This window comes from Chelonoidis abingdonii, chromosome 2 (genome assembly GCF_003597395.2).
Source record: "Chelonoidis abingdonii isolate Lonesome George chromosome 2, CheloAbing_2.0, whole genome shotgun sequence".
Classification (NCBI taxonomy): domain Eukaryota; kingdom Metazoa; phylum Chordata; order Testudines; family Testudinidae; genus Chelonoidis; species Chelonoidis abingdonii.
Genome location: NC_133770.1, coordinates 48,024,053 through 48,044,207, shown reverse-complemented (window position 1 = coordinate 48,044,207; position 20,155 = coordinate 48,024,053).

Genomic DNA, 20,155 nt, shown 5'->3' with positions numbered 1-20,155 from the left:
CTGATTTAAAAGATAGCCCAATTAAACCAGTCCAACAAATCAACATACATGTGAATACACCACAAAGATCATCATAGCCGACTTACTTGGCTTTCCTTTGTCCTCACAGATGTTTTTATAGAGTATTAAGAGAGAGTTAGGAGGAAACTTGTTTACTCATAGCCGAGAAAACAAAACAAAGACCCCGAGTATACAAATTCCGCCCCTGACTTTAAACAATCCAGTTCTCTGATTGGTCCTCTGGTCAGGTGTTTGGTTACCCTTTCCAGGTAAAAGAAACTTAACCCTTACCTTACCTATCCATTTATGACAGAGGGCAATGCAGGTCCTCCCAAACTGAAGTTCCATATGCTGTAAACTGCATTTTTCCTAGTTATTATACTGATTACCAAAGAGAATATTCAGACTGGGACACATATCACAATGTAGTTAAAATGCCTTTATGCAGGCTCTGAAAAATAGATGTTGCAAGTAAGAATGTACAATGTCCTGTGTGCCTCTGAATGCAGAAGGAATTAAATAGGAAGAAACAGCTTCTTTTTCTCCAGCACCAGGACCTCTCACTTCAGCTGGCACCAGGGGCGGCTCCAGGCACCAACATGCCAAGTGCATGCCTAGGACAGCAAGCCACGGGGGGTGTTCTGCCGGTCACCACGAGGGGGGCAAGCAGGTTGCCTTTGGCAACTTGCCTGCAGAGGGTCCGCTGGTCCCGCGGCTTTGGCGGACCTCCCACAGGCGCGCTGCTGAATCCGTGAGACCGGGGACCTCTCGCAGGCAAGCCACCGAAGGCAGCCTGCCTGCTGTGCTTGGGGCGGCAAAATACCTAAAGCTGCCCCTGGCTGGCACCCTGGCCCAAAAACCTCTCCAGGCTTCTTCCAGGGTCAGCTACCATGCTTTCAGCTGCCCCATCCAGGCTGTCTCTCTTCCTTTCTTCTGTCTTCCCTCACTGCTCTCCCCCCCATCAACTCTGCAATACTCAGCAAAAAGCCTCTCCAGCCAGGGCCGGCTCCAGGCACCAGCCCAGCAAGCAGGTGCTTGGGGCAGCCAATGGAGAGGGGTGGCATGTCCAGCTGTTCAGTGGCAATTCGGCAGCAGGTCCCTCACTCCCTGTTGGAGGGAAAGACCAGCCACCGAATTGCCGCCAAAGACTGAAAGGGCAGCAGTAGAGCTGATTGCGGCTTTTTTTATTTTTTTCTGCTTGGGGCAGCAAAAACCCTGGAGCTGGCCCTGCCTCCGGCCACACAATCCAGAAACTCCTGAGTGAGTTCTGTTAGGCCTTGTTTTTTAGATGTGTTCCTTATGTGTTTCTTACAACTATCTTACATGAAGGGTGCATTCACACATCACTTTGAATGAGGTTTTAATTCAGCTCATAACAAGCTTTCACCCAGCTCATAATGATATTAAATACATGCTCTAGCCTCTCTCTGTAGGAAAATACAATTTCCAGGGCTAATATCCCCTTCCTTCTGTCCTCCGCGTACCTCCCCTCCAGCCAATACTCCACTCTAAGTCTGTCACGCTTTTGTTGTGTGTGTATAATCAATTTAGCTTGTAAACTACTTGAGGCAAGGCCTGTGTGCACCTGTATAGCACTATATAACTAATAAACCAGACCAACTCTCATTAAGTGGTGTGAAACAGATGACCAATCTGTCAAGACCATAGTTTGCTTCTGAGATAGATAATCCCAGAAGTTTATCCCAATTAGGTTTACAGGACAAAATTATTGCTGTGGGGAGGGGTAAAGATGCACCTAGCACATGCAGTGATGCTGTCTTTTTTTTATTCTCACCACTAAAAAACCCCAAACTCTATTTGAGTCTCCTGTGGGGCCTATCTGAATCTAATCAAGTGAGCTGAGCTGTTTGTCTTTATTGTTGTGGCCACCTAGGGATTAGAAAGCACTGTGAGATACTCTCCGACTTCTGAAATATCAACAAAGGGCAAGGCAGGATCACGCTTCATTTCACTTATTTTTTTCTGATTCTTTGGAGAAGGTGCTGCTAATACCCTTGGGGAGGGTATAGAACAGGGGTCGGCAACCTTTCAGAAGTGGTGCGCCGAGTCTTCATTTATTCACTGTAATTTAAGGTTTCACGTGCCAGTAATACATTTTAACATTTTTAGAAGGTCTCTTTCTATAAGTCTATAATATATAAACAAACTATTTTTGTATGTAAAGTAAATAAGGTTTTTCAAATGTTTAAGAAGCTTCATTTAAAATTTAAATTAAAATGCAGAGCCCCCAGACTGATGGCCAGGACCTGAGCAGTGTGAGTGCCACTGAAAATCAGCTCGTGTGCTGCCTTCGGCACATGTGCCATAGGTTGCCTACCCCTGGTGTAGAAGGAAAGTTTTTGTTTAAAGACGTACTTACCTGGTTAGTAGATCAAAATGTGATTTACCTTGAACATTAAATTAGCCTGTTCTGAAACTTTTGCAACCAACTTGTAAAACTGTGTGGAGTTTTTTCATAGCTTGTAAGGCCAGAAGGAACTACTGTGACAATGAGTAGTGCGCTTGTCCTATCTAATCCATCTAAATGAGCTTTGAAAAATTCCACTTGCTTCCTTCTCTTAGTGAGGAGGAAACTGTGACAATGAATATAAACATTGCCAACAGCTTCTGCAGAACCTAAGCTTTCAAATTTTTTTTTAAAAAAGCAGTTTTTAGCCTTTTTATGGCTGCAAACAAAACTTTAAAATGAATCAAGAATAAGTGTGGTGCTGCCAGAAGTGGGCAGGAAAATCCTTCTCAGACTGTGAAACTTTATGCAAGTTCAAAATGTTTTCCTGGCTTCAATCAGGCCAGAAAGTCAATTTCATATTTGCAAACTGAAAAACAGATTTTTTGGAGTGGGTGGGAGGAAGAGGTATTGGGTCATTTTGTGTTAATCTGAAACCTTTTTTGTTTTGACAGTTTTGAAATGTTTTGATTTGACTTCAATTTTTAACTTTTTTTTTCAGTCCAATTAGCTAAAATGTCAACATGAAAAGTAACTGGAAACAGGAATTTTTATTTTGAAACTATGTTTCTTACAATTTTGAAACTAATATGACATTGTTTTGGAAAATTTGTCTAAGCTGACCCAGTTTCACAAACTATCTGTTTCAACAAATCAGCATTTTTCAACAACAAAAATTGTCAAAATCCCTGACCAGCTCTAGTTGCTATAGCTGCTAGTCAGTGAAAGTTATTGCTTCTGTTACGCAGTTGAGCCTGTAGCATCATTCACACTTGTGTCAAGCAGGACTGTGTCATTGCTCCAACAGTCTTCTCCATTTACCTTGCTGTGATCCTGATTCTCATCCGTGACCGCCTTCCGGATGGAATGGGCATGAGTTTCTTATGGATGGTCAACTTCTTAATCTCTGATGTTTCCAAACAAAATCTAAGATCACAAGAATTGGCATCAGTGATCAATGTGCAGATGACTGCGTCATTTTCATGAACACAGAGGCCGACCTGCAAAGTACCCTAAACCTTTTTGAAGATGCCTGTCACAGCCTGGGTCTCTCCCTCTCTCTCTCTCAACATTGGGAAAACCAAGGCACTCTACCAGCCCTCACTTGTACAGACTACTCTTCATACTCCACAAATCACCATCAGCAGAGAACCCCTGGAAAATGTGGCCCATTTTCCATACCTTGGCAGCCACCTCTCCTAAACAGCCAGCATTGACACAGAAATTGAATACAGGATCTGCTGTGCCAGTCACATCCTTTGGAAGACTGATCAAATGAGTCTTCCATGATAGGGATCTGCAAACAGGCACCAAGATATTGGTTCACAATGCAGTTGTCATCCCCACCTTCTCTATGGGTGTGAGACCTGGGTAAACTATGGACAACATCTCAAGCGTCTGGGGTGGCTCCAACAGCACTGCCTTGGGAGGATTCTCAGGATCAGGTGGCAAGACTGACGCACTAACAAGAGTGTTCTCTCTGCAGCCAACATCAGCAGAAGCATAGGTCATGAAACACCAACTCCTCTGGCTGGCCACTGTGTACGTGTGCCATGCCTGACACTCAGCTCCCAAAGCAGGTACTCTTCTCTCAGGTATGTCAGGGAAGACTTAAGGGCTCGCAGAGGGCAGTGGAAGCACTTCAAAGACATACTGAAAGTACATCTTAAAAAGGGAGACATTAACCCAACAAACTGGGAGGACTCGGCACAGAACAGAACACAGTGGTGCCACACCATACACCAAGCCACTTGGGCTTCTCAGCCACTTAAAAATCCACCAATGAACTACTTTGGCAGACATCATTCTCACATCGAGGGATAGCTGAAGATGTAGAGGGAGGTCCCTGTATTCTGCCTCTAAGTGACCAGCTATCCTGAAACTATGGTTAGGGCAAGTAAAATCAGCAGCCTCTCTGGGCTCCCATTCTCCTGGGTAAAGGCTACTTCCTGTTCACTCTCCCAAGTTAGCAAAATCAGATCCTCCTTCTTGCCTTCCTCTGTCACCTTGTAGCCTCTTCCCATGGTCAGCGTCAAGGCTGTCCTTACCCATACGCAAAGTACACAGCTGCGTAGGGCACCAGGAAATTTGGAGCACCTAGTGCCCCGTGCAGCTGCGTTCTGTTCCAGCCCCTGTTCTGCCTCTTCCCCAGGGCCCTTACCCCTCCTCTACCCCAGCCCTGCCTCTTCCTGCCCCTGCTTCACCCCAGGCCACCCCAACTCTGTCCTTCCCTGCCTCTTCCCACCCCCACCCAAGCCCCGTCCCAGCCCCACTTCTTCCCACCCCTGCTCTGCCCCAGCCCCACCCCCACTTCCCTGAGGACTGCAGCAGGGCCAGGCCTGCACTCACCGGTGAGTGCTGGGGGTGGTGCCCCCCCAGTCCCCCAAGCCAGCCCCTCTCACCCCCATGGAGACTTGCCCCCCCACCCCTACAGGGGGGGCTGCGTAGCGCCCCAGAATAGCTAGGGATGGCCCTGGTCAGCACCAACCTCTTCTCCCCATCCTGCCCAGTCCTAAGGTGTGGCCCAAAAATATAATCCTCTCCCAAGAAAAGGCAAAGATCACAGATGCTCCGGTAGGGGGTGGCTCTAAACTGGGGGAAGGAAAGAGCACAATCTTTGGCCTCTCCACATAGATGGTGAAGTGGTGCTCCAATGAGCAGCCAGGAGAAGTGAGGGATCTGCCATCAGGAAAGACTTGAACCCCAAATCAAAATGAGATGCTGAGACAGCTCCTACAGCTTTGGGGAAGCTTGACTGGGAGAAAGGGATATGCGGAAGCTGTTGCAGATTTGAAGAGCAACTGCTTGGGAGCATTGGATGTGGTGAGGTGGAGGGGGAAAATATTGCATTTGTGAGGGGGAGAGCATAGTGAGTGATTGGGGGTGTTGTCCTGGTGTGTGTAGAAAAATAGGTGTGAAATGTGCGATTCTGATGGGGAGAGAAGATAGGAGTTCCCAAACTTTTTTTTGGCACAATCCCATTTTAATTAAGTCTTTTCTGTTGGGATCCCGACAGCACGGAAGATGCCATTTTGGAGAGCAAAATTGCATCCTCCGCACAGTGTGACCTCACACATGCTGTACATTTGAGGTCACACTGTGTAGAGTCAAATGGTAGGGATTGCCGCATCTGTTGATGGCATGACCCCCATCTAGGGTTCTGACCTACAGTTTGGGAACCACTGATCTAAGGGCTTGTCTAATCATAGAGTTGCCCCTGATTAACTCCATTTGTGGACACTTTCAATAAGGAAAAACTCCATGTGTAGACGATCCCTAACATGAAGTGTGTGTGCACACAAGAGTCCAGAGTTGTTTTGAATGGGGAGTATGTTCGTGTAGGAGTCTGAGGGGTTGGAGGTTTCAGTTAATGAAGCATTTACAGACGAGTCATGAATTTGCCAAATTTGTTCATATATTTAAAACTTTTAATCAAATTATTTAAATAAGTCATTGCATATGAGTTATCTGTGAATTGAACTGATCATCTAATGCATAACTGGTCACGTAAGTCATGTGAATTGTTTCTGGTCATGTATTGCAAGATGTACATCTTATAAACAGATATGCCTGAACAAGTCATTGAGGCTTTGCAATTCCCATTGTACATGGCTGTGGGGAACATCTGGAGTTGGGAGAATGTCTTGTGTCACATTGACACTTAGTATGTACATTATCTTATTTGAGAAGGTTGTGGTCATATCTTGGTACTCAGGCAATTAAATGAGACAGAGACTCTGACCACGGGCTTTTGTGGGAGATGTTGTTTGTGTATGTCCTCATCTTATATACAACATACCACGGAATCATATACATGTCTCTATGAAGAGGTGTTTTCATACAGTAGCTATCCCTAGGTGGTGCTCCCTTCCACTTCATTGTTTGGTCACATTGCAGACACCTTGCTCCATATGGTGGGGCTGGGACAAGTTGAAAGTTCTCGAAGACCTTTCTCCTACCAGGTCTTCCCCTCCTCCTCCTCCTGATGCCAATGACTTATCATTCAGATTCATTAGTCTCAATACTGCCAACCCCAAACATTCAAAAATAATGAGTTGGGCCCCAAAAAATCATGAGATGAATTTAAAAATATTGTTTTTAACAATTTTTTTGAATGTTTTTATTTGCCTTCTGATTTTTGAGCCTTTAGGTTGCTCTCTAGTCACATTTAAAGATATTTGCAACCATGAGAGCTAGAAACTTTTCTTTTTTTTTTTTTAAGGGAGGGGGGAAAAAACCTTATGATTTTAATGTCATTACTTGTCACCAAGAGCTGGGGCTTTTAGAAAAACATCAAAGATGGCAAGACTCATAATGAAATTGTGAGAGCTCTCAACGCTTAAACTTACCATCTATATCTCCTCTCTCTCCCCTAGTTTCTTTCTCTCTCCTAATAGCTAATTCCTCAGTATCAAATAACAAAGTTAGCATGCATGATGCCAGCCCAAACTCTGAATACAGAAACAGATCCAAATTTTGCAGTTCAGGCCAATCTCTTGTGACAGTCAGAAGAGTTAAAGTCCAGAGAATTAAGAGGAAAATATTTCTCATTCTGTAGAAATTTAGTCACTTCTCTAGAGATTCAACTTCTATTTTGAAGGGGAATGTCTCTCAATAGTTGATGGAATGTGAGCATTCAGAAGTAACCACACTGTAGTGTGGGCTATAGAGATCCAGGGACTGACGACACCGTTTTGAAATAAACTGAACTGCAGCTGGTTGAACACTGCAGCTGGGACATCCAGCTGCTGCTGTATGAAAAACAGATAATTAGAGCTGGTTCACTTCTTTTTTTTGATGAAAAGAGTTTATTGAAAATAAGTTTAAAATGAAATTTTTCACTAAAAATTGGTTTAAATAAAATATTTTTTTCATTGAAAAATTCACAACCCTAAAACTTCCACTTTTTCACAACTGACCATTTTAGTTTAAGAAAACCCAAAATAATAAATTATAGACAATAAACGTAAAGAGTACATTTGTTTATTTACTGTACAGTAGTGCCTTGGAACCACTAACCAAGGGTCTGGCTGTGCTACACACTGGACAGCAGAAATGTGTTATGGCTGACGAGATAACAAAACAAAAGTTTAACAAGAAAATAGAAGTCTCAGCTTGCTGTGACAGGATTGTGTAACTTATATTACAGATCTGAATGTATTGAGTGCACCTTGAAATAGATGTGTAATTTTTCCAAAGGAAGACTAGAAGCATACAGAAATTATTACAGTATCGCAAAGCTACTGTGCCGTGCAATAGTGTATACAGTACTTTTGGTGCTAGGGTTTTGGACATTCAGTCTAGACTTTCTTGTGAAATTACTGTCCTTGAGACGATGTATAAGATAGTCCTCATTATAGAAGTAACAATACAGTAAGTACAATACCATAAAATTTTGAAAGGATGGGAAATCAACTTATCATTTGACAAAGCTAAAGCAAGAATGGTAATCAATCCCTTGGCAATAGAAATTTTAAATTTAAAATAAGCTTCAACAAAGCCTTTGAACCTTCAAATCCTTTATCCTTAAGAAATTAATGGGTCCCTGAATAAGTCTTACTTCTTTTTCTCTTTCTGATTTACACACATGCACACACACCAATTATATTAATTGACAATGCAGCAAAATAATGCTACAGATCAGCCTCATGGAAAAATCTCTACGTGCCTCTTTCCCCCAGCATCCACCTTTTCAGCATGTGATTTTAAAAATGCTCTGGATATTAGAGACAAACTATATTTTTTGTTTTTAAAAATTTGGTTTATACTAGTTTTGGTTTGCACCCAACCACCGAGTCACTCCTCTCTGCAACAATTTCCATTGATTACAGTATCACCTACTAATTAAAGTAGCACCATGTGAAAGAGTTCATTCCGCTGAACTTAGAACAGCACTGAAGAGTACTTCAGATGTTTTGCCCCTTGAAAGGCAAGAGCAACTTTATGGAACATTTTCTTTTCCTTCTTAGGAGCAATTACCATTGTGGTCCCCAAGCTACCATTCCAGCCTCTGCCTTTAGGCAAAAATGAACATATTTTTCAACTTTCACTACATCAAAACCTCCTAGAAGTGACCCTCTGTGTAACAGGTATAGATTGTGGCTGCCTTTATTGTGTGTACGCTTAAATCCCGTCATAGTTTCAGTCTATCTTGGCTTTTCCCCAATATAAAAAGAGACTTTGTGTGACCTATTGACACTGTTTTCCCCTCTGGGTTCCTTTACTCTCCTTTATAAACTGAAAGTCTAAAAATAGATGTCTCCTAGCTTTAGTCTTCTGTCTGGATTCTTCTTGCATTGTTTTGTAACTAGCTCATTTCCTCCAATGCAGCAGCATTTTTCATTCTTGTGATTTTTACTGATCTTTCCTCTAACGCTACCAAGTAGCACCACTGTATAGAAGCCGAATCTCTATTAGCATTCCTACTATAAACTCCCAGCACTTATACAACTCAATGGTAAGAATTTGGTTAGGGCTGAAACTTGTCAAGTCTCAGCCTAAAAGTAGATTTTTGTTTAATCTCATGTAAATAAAATTGATGTACTGTGGCAGTTATTTAAATAAAACAAGCACCCAGAGCATAAATAGTGAGCTTTTATAGATGCTGGGCTGCGGTCTCTGTGTTGGCGGAAAGTTCACTATGAAGGGGCTGTAGTGGCTTAGAGTTTCCTCCTCCTCCTGTGTGGCAAGGAGTAAGGACTGCAGTTAATAGAAGATAATGCTGATTAGGGAGATGCGCACAGCCAAGAGTGTAGGAAATGAGCTGATTCAACACATCCCTTCAGCTTCTTCTGAGCTATATAAGAGTGTCCACCAACATGACATCCGTTTCTCAAGGTTCTTATAAGAGTAACCATTTCTATGTGTGGGTGTCCAGTGGAGTTCCTGGAAGAGTTTAAAGGTGGCCTTACTTGCAATCACAGCTTTCCCTCAGATGAATTGTTCCTGATGCGCAGCAGGTCAGACTGGCATTGGTATGGACAACATGCCACTCTCTGAGTCAGCAAAAGTCAATTTCCCCTTTTGAGTCTGTACCCTCAAAATGTGTCTAAAACCAGCTGATGGGATGGAGTGTCATTCTAATGATCGATCAGAGCTTTGACACTGAACTTGTAATACCAACTTCAGCCCTGCCATAAGTGTGTCTGAGTGCTTTGAAGGCAATGGGTGATAGTTTTCTCATGTACACTAGAGCTCAGTGTGGCCCAAGAAGCCATGTACTGAGCATCTGCAATATTTGAACATTTTTTATTTAACATTATGAAATAATTACATTCATAAATTTCACTTTGCAGATATGTTACTGTGTTTACAAACTGTATATGTGTCTTACAAATAAGATGAGCAGGTTGAATGAGACAAATATATTCAGTGATGAATATATCTTGATATGTAAATGTATTAAATCATGATATACAAGACAATTTGAAAACATGACTTAACTAATTTAATCTTTTTAAAACAACAACTAGCCTGATTTTTTTTTAAATGAAGTCTCTGATATTTGCTTCCAAAGAAATTGCAGGAACAACTTTGTGGGTGCAGATAACTGAGTGTGTGTTTACACAACATAGATAGTAATGGCCTGTAAATCCCAGCGCTCTGAAAACTATAAAGTGCTGCTATTTGTGCCCATAAACTTTTGCTGATGCAACTTTGGAAGACCAGCTGAGGCCTTCTAAAAAAATCACAGCCAAAGTGTATAAGACCTACCAGCAAAGGCTGGCAAATTCATTATGCTTCTGAAGTGTTGTCAGAAGGCACACCATATTGCCTGATGTTCTGCTGGATTTCCACAGTGTTTTATACATTTAACTGGGAAATTCCTCGCATTCTTTTTCCCCCCACTCTCTTCCAGTACGTTAATGTAGTTCCCTTTCCGTTACTGTCTGACTAAAAGAAAATCATATAAGCAGAGGGGATTTTGGTCTGATGCTGAAAATAAACACTTTCCTTAGCTAAGAGATAACCACAGTCAAACCCCTAGATTATAAGCAGTTCAAGATATTAAAGTGTCAGTTCAGATAATATACAACATTCAATAATACTGTGTATTAAGAAATGAAATGTTTAGCCCCCTATGCAGTGTTAAAGCCTGGTTCTGACCAGTGTAACGTCAGTGGAGAAATTTACACTTGTGTAAAATCAGTTGAGATGGATTAAGATTTATTGAGGCCCTGGGCACAAAGAACTTTTAGCCCCCACCCCCCTCATCCCACTCACCATGGGGCCCCATGCCTCCTCCTCCTCCCCTCCCAAGGCCCAGCAGCCAGGCTAGGTGTTAGAGCCAGGCTGTAGTAAGAGCCATGCCACTCAGAGAGCCCAGGGGCAGGGACATGGGCCGGGGCTGCTCTTGGGACCACTGACCAGGGCAGGTGGTGGGTCCAGGGCTCTCTGCAGTGACCTGGGCCCCCTGGGTGGCTCTTACTACTGCCTGGCTCCAGCTTCTGGCCTGGCCAGGGCACAGGGCCCCAGGAGGAAGGGGAGGCGCAGGGTCTCTGGGAAAGAGGAGGAGCAGAGGGCAGGGCCATAGTTCCAGTGCTGGTGGTCCCCTCACCTTCTACCCAGGTTCTGGCGCTCCTGCGGGGGCCACCAAATTGGCTAGAGCCCCTGGTCATGGACGGCTTGACCTCTTGCATTAATCTGCCACTGAAGATCAGGAGTGAGATCAGAATCAGGCCCTCTCTAAAAAGGGATGTTTTCATATCATGAGCTGATGGGAACAATAATTAGTAACAGCCCAAAATCCCAGTTCAGAACACTCCCCCATGTTTGCAAAATTTAGATTGGGTCTTCACTTCATGGGCTAATTCTCAGTCTGGCTGAGCAGTGCTCAATAAAAAATCTGAGAGAAGGAAAAAAGGTAGTTTTTATGCCACATTCCCAATTATTCTATCCCTGTAAAAAAAAAGGTGGAGGTTGCAACTATCGGGCGTGGGTCTTTTGTTAGCAGAAACAATATTTCACTTTCTTTTGAAGGGACATAATCTTGTTCTGCATTAGGACACCAGCTGCTGCCGAACCAACCAAACAGAAATCAAAACAAAATAAATTGCTGCTTTGCTACCAAACTAGGTAATTTTAAAGCATATGGCTTTTTTATTTTATTCCAAGCACATCTAGCTTTCTTGAAGTAGGTGAATAGGGTCCATTCATTTTCTTCATTGAGAAATATGAATGATATTTGAAAGGATTTCTACTTAGTTCTGGAGGGGCACAATTTATATGGTATTCCATGACATTCCAGGTGTAAAGTTAAGAGGACTTCAATGGAAATCATTTCAGATAGTCTTTTTCCGTTCTGATTTATAACCTTTTTCACAGAAATAATGTCTGGGTTCATAATTACAGAGGCAAGTTCCAGGCATCTGGAAAGCGAGTGTGAAGAGACTGAGCGAGTCATTCAAGCCCTCAAGTGATGATGTATTTCTATACTAAGCTAACAAATTTCCCAGCTCCTCTCCTAGTATATGGAAAAGGGAATTTTGTGTCCTTTAATTACTGATTTGGTCATGAAAAAAATCTCCCCTGCTTCATACAAAACACCAAAACAGCCAGAGACAATTTCTGTTAGTGTTGCTTTTTTTCCAAAGCATCTACTCCTCACTAATGTAACTACTCTACATTAGTGTCTCCTTGTCCTGTATATGAATAAATCATTAACCTTATTTTATGAATGAGGCCTAGCTAACAATATTTCCGAACTGGCTGTGCATTCGTATCTTTCAGAACTATATGTGCAAATGTCATCATGTCGTTCCTAAATCAGGAAAGGTTGGACACTTCAGTGATGTGACTTGTGCAGTATCCGGAGTGTCATATTGTCACCACATGAGATGTGTTATATGCAAGCCAGGGAGAAAGGGGTTAGTTGGTGCTAAAATTTGGCCTTATCATTTTTAAACTGAAAGTTTTTTCCTATATTTTCATTAATTATTCTTTACACTTACAGCATGTAGCATCTCTTATCCTAAAGTATTTCACAAATATTACAGCAAATAACTTTCACAGCATTCCTGGCATTAGATACTCTCCTACCCATTTTATATAGGACAGATTTTGGGAGGCAGTGTAATCTCGTTGATAGGGCACTGGACTGGTACTTGGATGCTAATCCTAGCTCTACCACTAATCTTTGTTCCCTGGAGCAAGCCACTTAACCTCTCTGTGCCTCTGTTTCTCCTCTACTCTTTGTCTGCCTACTTAAGCCCTGTGAAGTAGAGACAAGTTCAGATTTTACCATGCCCATCACACAGTGGTTCTGATCTGTGTTTCTCAGTGACTTATAGATCAAATGTGTTCTGCACGCACAACCCTTTTTACTTGTGTGGGGCAATTCCAACTACCAGCCCCATAAAGTCAACCTGGACTTCTACAGTCAAGCTGGGCTCTTTTCCTTCTCAGTATCATCATCATTAATAAAGTCTCTGCAGGCTAGAGGGTCTCAGTTACACCATGCAAGTCAATATTTTTTCAAATTTTGCCTTCATTGATATGTACGTAACCTCTGCTTGCGCAACCACATTGCTTTCAGTAGGTTTTCAGAGGTATCACTGATTAGACCTTTGTTTATCAGCAGAATTGTTTACTAAAAGGCATAGAATCCACCTTGTCATCTTTTAGCTGTGTTGGCTCTTCAGTGCTAATGGGTAAAAAGCAATAAAATGTTGGGGTTTTGTGACTAAATCAGCAAATCTGGCTTTAAATATACAGTGGAAGCCCATCAGCTGAGAAGGAGCTGCAACTTGTATGTAGTCACTTTTCATAGAAGATTAGGGTTGGAAGGGACCTCAAGAGATCATCTGGTCCAACCCCCTGCTCAAAGCAAGACCAAGCCCCAAATGGCCCCTTCAAGGAGTGAACTCACAACCTTGGGTTTAACAAGGTTAGTACTCAAACCACTGAGCTATCCCTCCCCTGATTAGAGCTGCCTTCTAATGTTTTTATCTATTCTTAAATCAGTGAGCTTTTTCATGGATGTGAGTCTACAGGAACAAAGAATGAGAGAAATAAAAATGGAGCGTGTGAAGTGGGAGATGGCAGATGAGATGGAAGGGAGACAAGAGAAGCATAGGAGAGTTAGACAAGAACAAGAGGTGATCAGAACAAACAGCCAGTCAGCAAAAATAAAGTCTAGGGATTTAAGCTGGATAGTTCTGATGATAGACTGGTAGCAGAGTATGTGGTAAGGCTGTACTCCTGCCCTTGGTTCTTCCTTTGAATTCAGTGCTAAACATATCCTTGGCTATTATACTTTGTCCTTTAACCTCAGAGTTTATTTGCTGCAAATATCTGCACCACTTTGTTCAGGAGAGAGTTGTTACCTTACAAACTGGGAGCATCATCTAGTCATCATGATGCTGATGAGATTGCCAAACAAACTCGATCAAGTCAGGAGATTCACCCACTAACTTTGACTTACCTATCTTTAATTAACAACACTTTGCATATTTTTTGGTTGAGTTTTTTTGTTGTTTATTTTGTCTTGGCTTATGTTATTAAAACATCTCTGCCTGGGAATTCTTTTCTTTTTTAGTGTGTTTTGGAAAATTGTGATCCATGGTGTTTACTGCAGCTATGGTGACTTACTCCAGCCGAGGATCTGGCATGAAATAGCCCAGCAAAATATGCCCTATGCCAATAGCCACAAGTGTTTCCTATCATCAGTGCATGTCCCTTTGCATTGCTTTATCTGTGTGTTTGGATACTACCATGAAAAGACAGAGAAATAAGCATGATATTGCTCTTGTCCATACTATGCTAGGAAAGAATCCAGGGAGTGTGCATTCCTCAGTAGTCTGTCTTTGTTTTTGTAATAAAAGTATTTTTTCTACCATATCAGCAAGTGAAGATAAATGTTATCTGGTGCCAATAAACTGTTGCACTTGCTTAGAATATATTGAAGTGCTATTGTTTTTAATATTTAAAGCTATAGGGTTGCTATGTATCTGGCGGGATGGGGACTTTTTGGTGTCTAAATATTTAATGGTTTGTAGGAGTCCAGCTAGAGAAAGAATTTCTTCAGTATGTTACCATTTCAGAGGCCCACCCTGGTTTGATAGTTTTTGTTAGCCCTGGAACTGTATTGCTGGAATTTGTTAAGCATGACATCGTTCATTCTGAGACTATCCAGGACGAGGGAGTAACCTTTTTCTTTTCTCTTTTGCATAGTCCAATTGTAAGTTTTCCCTAAATGTTCCAAGTAGGAAAAAAACTTTATTTGATGTGAGAGCTCTAGTCTACTATTTTGTAATTAATGAAAAATATTTGTCATTCCATATATGAAGAGTTCTGTGCTCCTTAAGCATAATAAAGGCTCAGATTTATTATGCACACCAGTTATTTTGTGTCACTCCCATGATTTGTGGAAGCTGAAATGTCAACTTAACTGATCTGAATTTACGGTGCAAAGCAGCAGGAGTACATAGATGAGTGTGGCCTCCCATGTACAAATTGTATTTTGTTTTTCCATTAGCATATATTTCTTTGGGGATCAGTTGGCAGCACCCTATCTATCTATCTCTACTCTGTAGGACATGACTGTGTATGTAACTGCGGTGACATGGTTAAGCTGTTGCAATCAGTGTCATGTCTTCAGGATATGATCAACCTACCAGAGTTGGTCCTGATGATACAATAGCTTTGTAACTGGGCACCCTGCAGGACAATTTTGTAATGTGGTGTTTCTTTGGAACCAGTAACTGATCCATGAACAGACCCTTCCTCTTTCCCATGACTGCTTAGCTCCTAGCATAGTCTGCCACCCACAACCTCTATCAGTGTGCTGCCTGCGATGGGTGTGAGCAGCTTTACAACCAATCAGCTGCTGCCTAATTACGTCAGATAAGTAGTTTTAGAACTTCAGACCATACCTTCAGCTAAGCCTCTGAACGGCATGTGTGCAAATCTGTATTTGTTTGCTCAAACCTGAGGCTTAGCTCTGCAATTTGTGATAAAAAAATTTGCTCTGCAGATGTGAGTTTATATGTGCCAAAGGATATGCCTGAGACAAGGTGGGTGAGGTAATATTTTTTTGGATCAATGTCTACTGGTGAGAGAGACAAACTTTTGAGCTTACATAAAGCTCTTCTACAGGGCTTCTCTGTGTAAATTTGGAAGCTTGTCTCATTACATCACCCACCTGGTCTTTCTAATATCCTGGGACTGACACGGCTACAGCAACACTGCATACAAAGGGTATATGTAGCCCACACACCTCCTGGATGTGGTATTCTGTCCCATGTAGTGGCACTGAGACTATTTAGAGAGAGAGATTAATGAGTCTGCTCTACAGCCTTAGGTAAGGCCTGGTCTACACAATGAGTTTAAGTTGAATTTAGCAGTGTTAAATCGAATTAACCCTGCACCCATTCACACAACGAAGCCATTTACTTCGACATAAAGGGCTCTTAAAATCAATTTTGGTACTCCTCCCTGATTAGGGGAGTAGTGCTGAAATCGACATTGCCGATTCTAATTAGGGTTAGTGTGGATGCAATTCGACGGTATTGGCCTCTGTGAGCTATCCCAAAGTGCACCATTGTGACCGCTCTGGACAGCAATCTGAACTCGGATGCACTGGCCAGGTAGACAGAAAAGCCCCACGAACTTTTGAATTCCATTTCCTGTTTGCCCAATGTGGCGAGCTGATCAGCACAGGTGACCATGCAGAGCTCATCATCACAGGTAACCATGGAATCCGAGAATCGAAAAAGAGCTCCAGCACAGATGATACGGGAGGTACTGGATCTGATTGCTGTATGGGGAGATGATTCTGTGCTAGCAGAACTATGTTCCAAAAGACAAAATGCCAAAACATTTGAAAAAAATCTCCAAGGGCATGACGGAGAGAGGCCACAATAGGGACTCACTACAGTGCCACGTGAAAGTTAAGGAGCTCAGACAAGTGTGCCAGAAAGCCAAAGAAGCAAACAGACAGTCCAGGCAGAGCTGCAAACATGCCGCTTCTACGCTGAGCTGCGTGCTAGTCTGGGGGGGGCCACCACCACTAACCCACCCCTGACCATGGATTCCAAGAAGGGGGTACTCTTATCCATGCCTGAGGATTTTGCAGATGGGGAAGATGAGGAGGAGGAGGAGGAGGAGGCTGTGGAGAGCACACAGCTCATGGATCTCCCCAACAACCAGAATCTTTTTCTCAGCTTGACTGAAATACCCTCCCAACTCTCCCAAGGCGGTATCCCGGATCATGAAGCCAGAGAAGGGACCTCTGCTGAGTGTAATAAACCCAGGTTATTTGGGAACAGCAGAGTAGTAGAAGAGAGATATACTGGCCACTGGATAAGCAGTTTTCTGTTCTCTGAGTGACCAGAGCAGGGGCTGCTCCAAGCTAATGAGAACACCTGACTCCAATTAACCTGCTAAGAGTCAGGTGAGGCTGTTAAGCACCTGACTCTAAGGCCCCTCTGATGCTATAAAAGGGCTCACTCCAGTCAGGCCAAAGGGAGCCAGGGGAGAGGAAGTGCGTGCAAGGAACTGGGAGCAAGAGGGGTGCAAGAAGCTGAGAGTGAGTAGGCATACTGCTGGAAGACTAAGAGGTACAGCGTTATCAGACATCAGGAGGAAGGTCTGGTGATGAGGACAAAGAAGGTGTTGGGAGGAGGCCATGGGGAAGTAGCCCAGGGAGTTATAGCTGTTGTGCAACTGTACCAGGAGGCACTCTAGACAGCTGCAGTCCACAGGGCCCTGTGCTGGAACCCAGAGTAGAGGGCAGGCCCGGGTTCCCCCCAAACCTCCCAACTGCTGATCAAACACAGGAGATATTGACCTGGACTGTGGCTTCTACCAGAGGGGAAGGTCTCTGGGCTGTTTCCCGACCACAGGGTGAATCTGTGAGGCGAGCAAATCCGCCAATAAGCGCAGGACTTACCAAGGTAGAGGAGGAACTTTGTCACACTTTGTAAATATAAAACATGGCTAAAAGCAAGCGTGTTTTAATGATTAATTTGCCCTGAGGACTTGGGATGCATTCGCGGCCAGTACAGCTACTGGAAAAGTCTGTTAACTTGTCTGGGAATGGAAATCCTTCAGGGACATCTCCATGAAGCTCTCGTGGAGGTGCTCCAAAAGCCTTTGAAGAAGGTTTCTGGGGAGGGCAGCCTTATTCCACCCTGCATGGTAGAACACTTTACCACGCCATGCTAGTAGCAAGTAATCTGGTATCATTGCATGACAAAGCCTAACAGCATATGGTCCCGGTGTTTGCTGGCATTCAAGCAAGATCTGTTCTTTATCTCCCTCTGTTATCCTCAGGAGAGTGATATCGTTCATGGTAACCTGGTTGAAATACGGGAATTTAATTGAGGGGATGTGAGGGGTTGGGGGGAGAGACTCTGTGCACCCTGCCACTCCACCCCAGTGGACAGCCCAAGCAACAGAAGGCTGTCATTCAACAAGTTTTGAAGTGGCCTTTTCCTTCCTTCCTCCTCTTCTCCCACACCCCACCCGGGTTACCTTGTCAGTTCTCTCCCTATTTTTATAATCAATTAATAAAGAATACATGGTTTTTAAATGATAGTGAGTTTATTTCCTTTGCAAGCAAGCTGTGATTGAAGGGGGGTGGGTTGGGTGGCTTACAGGGAATGAGTCAATCAAGAGGGTGGGTTTTCATCAACGAGAAACAAACGGAACTGTCACACCGTAGCCTGGCCAGTCATGAAACTGGTTTTCAAAGCTTCTCTGATGCACAGCGCTTCCTGGTGTGCTCTTCAAATCACCCTGGTGTCTGGCTGCACGTAATCAGTCGCCAGGCGATTTGCCTCAACTTCCCTCCCTGCCATAAACATCACCCCTTACTCTCACAGAGATTGGCGGCAATAACAATGGGAATATTGGTTTGGCTGAGGTCTCAGTGAGTCAGTAAAGTGCACCAGCGACCCTTTAAACATCCAAATGCACATTCTATCACCATTCTGCACTTGCTCAGCCTATATTGAACAGCTCCTGATTCCTATTCAGGCTGCCTATGTATGGCTTCATGAGCCATGGCATTAAGGGGTAGGCTGGGTCCCCAAGGATAACTATAGGCATGTCAACATCCCCAAATGTTGTTTTCTGGTCTGGGAAGTAAATCCCTTGCTGCAATCATTTAAACAGACTAGTGTTCCTGAAGACACGAGCGTCATGAACCTTTCCCGGCCATCCCACTTTGATGTTGGTGAAACGTCCTTTGTGAGCCACCAGTGCTTGCAGCACCATTGAAAAGTACCCATTGCGGTTTATGTACAGGCTGCCCTGGTGGTCTGGTGCCAAGATAGGGATATGGGTTCCATCTATTGCCCCACCACAGTTAGGGAATCCCATTGCAGCAAAGCCATCTACTATGACCTGCACATTTCCCAGAGCCACTACCTTTGGTAGCAGCAGCTCAGTGATTGCTTTGGCTACTTGCATCACAGCAGCCCCCATAGTAGATTTGCCCGCTCCAAATTGATTCCCGACTGACTGGTAGCTGCCTGGCATTGCAAGCTTCTTCAGGGCTATCATCACTCGCTTCTCAACTGTGAGGGCTGCTCTCATCTTGGTATTCTGGCACTTCAGGGCAGGGGAAAGCAAGTCACAAAGTTCCATGAAAGTGCCCTTACGCATGCGAAAGTTTTGCAGCTACTGGGAATCATCCCACATCTGCAACACTATGCAGTAACACCAGTCTGTGCTTGTTTCCTGGGCCCAAAATCGGCGTTCAATGGCTAGAACCTGCCCCATTACCAGTAGGATCTCCAAAGCGCAGGGGCCCGCGGTTTGAGAGAATTCTGTGTCCATGTTGTCATAAATAGATAGCTAAGGGTTAATGTTTCTTTTACCTGTAAAGGGATTAACAAAGGGAACCAAACACCTGACCAGAGGACCAATCAGGAAACCGGATTTTTCAAAGTGAGGGAGGGAACTTCTGGTTTTGGGTTTGTTCTGCCTATTTTGTTTCTCTCGGCTATGAGGGAATACCTTTTATGGCTTCATGAGCCATGGCATTAAGGGTAGGCTGGGTCCCCAAGGATAACTATAGGCATGTCAACATCCCCAACAGTTATTTTCTGGTCTGGGAAGTAAATCCCTTGCTGCAGCCATTTAAACAGACTAGTGTTCCTGAAGACGCGAGCATCATGAACCCTTCCCGGCCATCCCACGTTGATGTTGGTGAAATGTCCCTTGTGATCCCCAGTGCTTGCAGCACCATTGAAAAGTACCCTTGCGGTTTATGTACTGGCTGCCCTGGTGGTCCAGTGCCAAGATAGGGATATGGGTTCCATCTATCGCCCCACCACAGTTAGGGAATCCCATTGCAGCAAAGCCATCCACTATGACCTGCACATTTCCCAGAGTCACTACCTTTGGTAGCAGCAGCTCAGTGATTGCTTTGGCTACTTGCATCACAGCAGCCCCCACAGTAGATTTGCCCACTCCAAATTGATTCCCGACTGACTGGTAGCTGTCTGGCATTGCAAGCTTCCACAGGGCTATCGCCACTCGCTTCTCAACTGTGAGGGCTGCTCTCATCTTGGTATTCTGGCGCTTCAGGGCAGGGGAAAGCAAGTCACAAAGTTCCATGAAAGTGCCCTTACGCATTGAAAGCCCCCAGAGAAGATTTTGGGGAGACCAGGAGTTGATCAGGTACTCAGAATCCTGATTGGTGGCAGCGATATCAGATCCAAGCTGATAATAAGCTTGGGG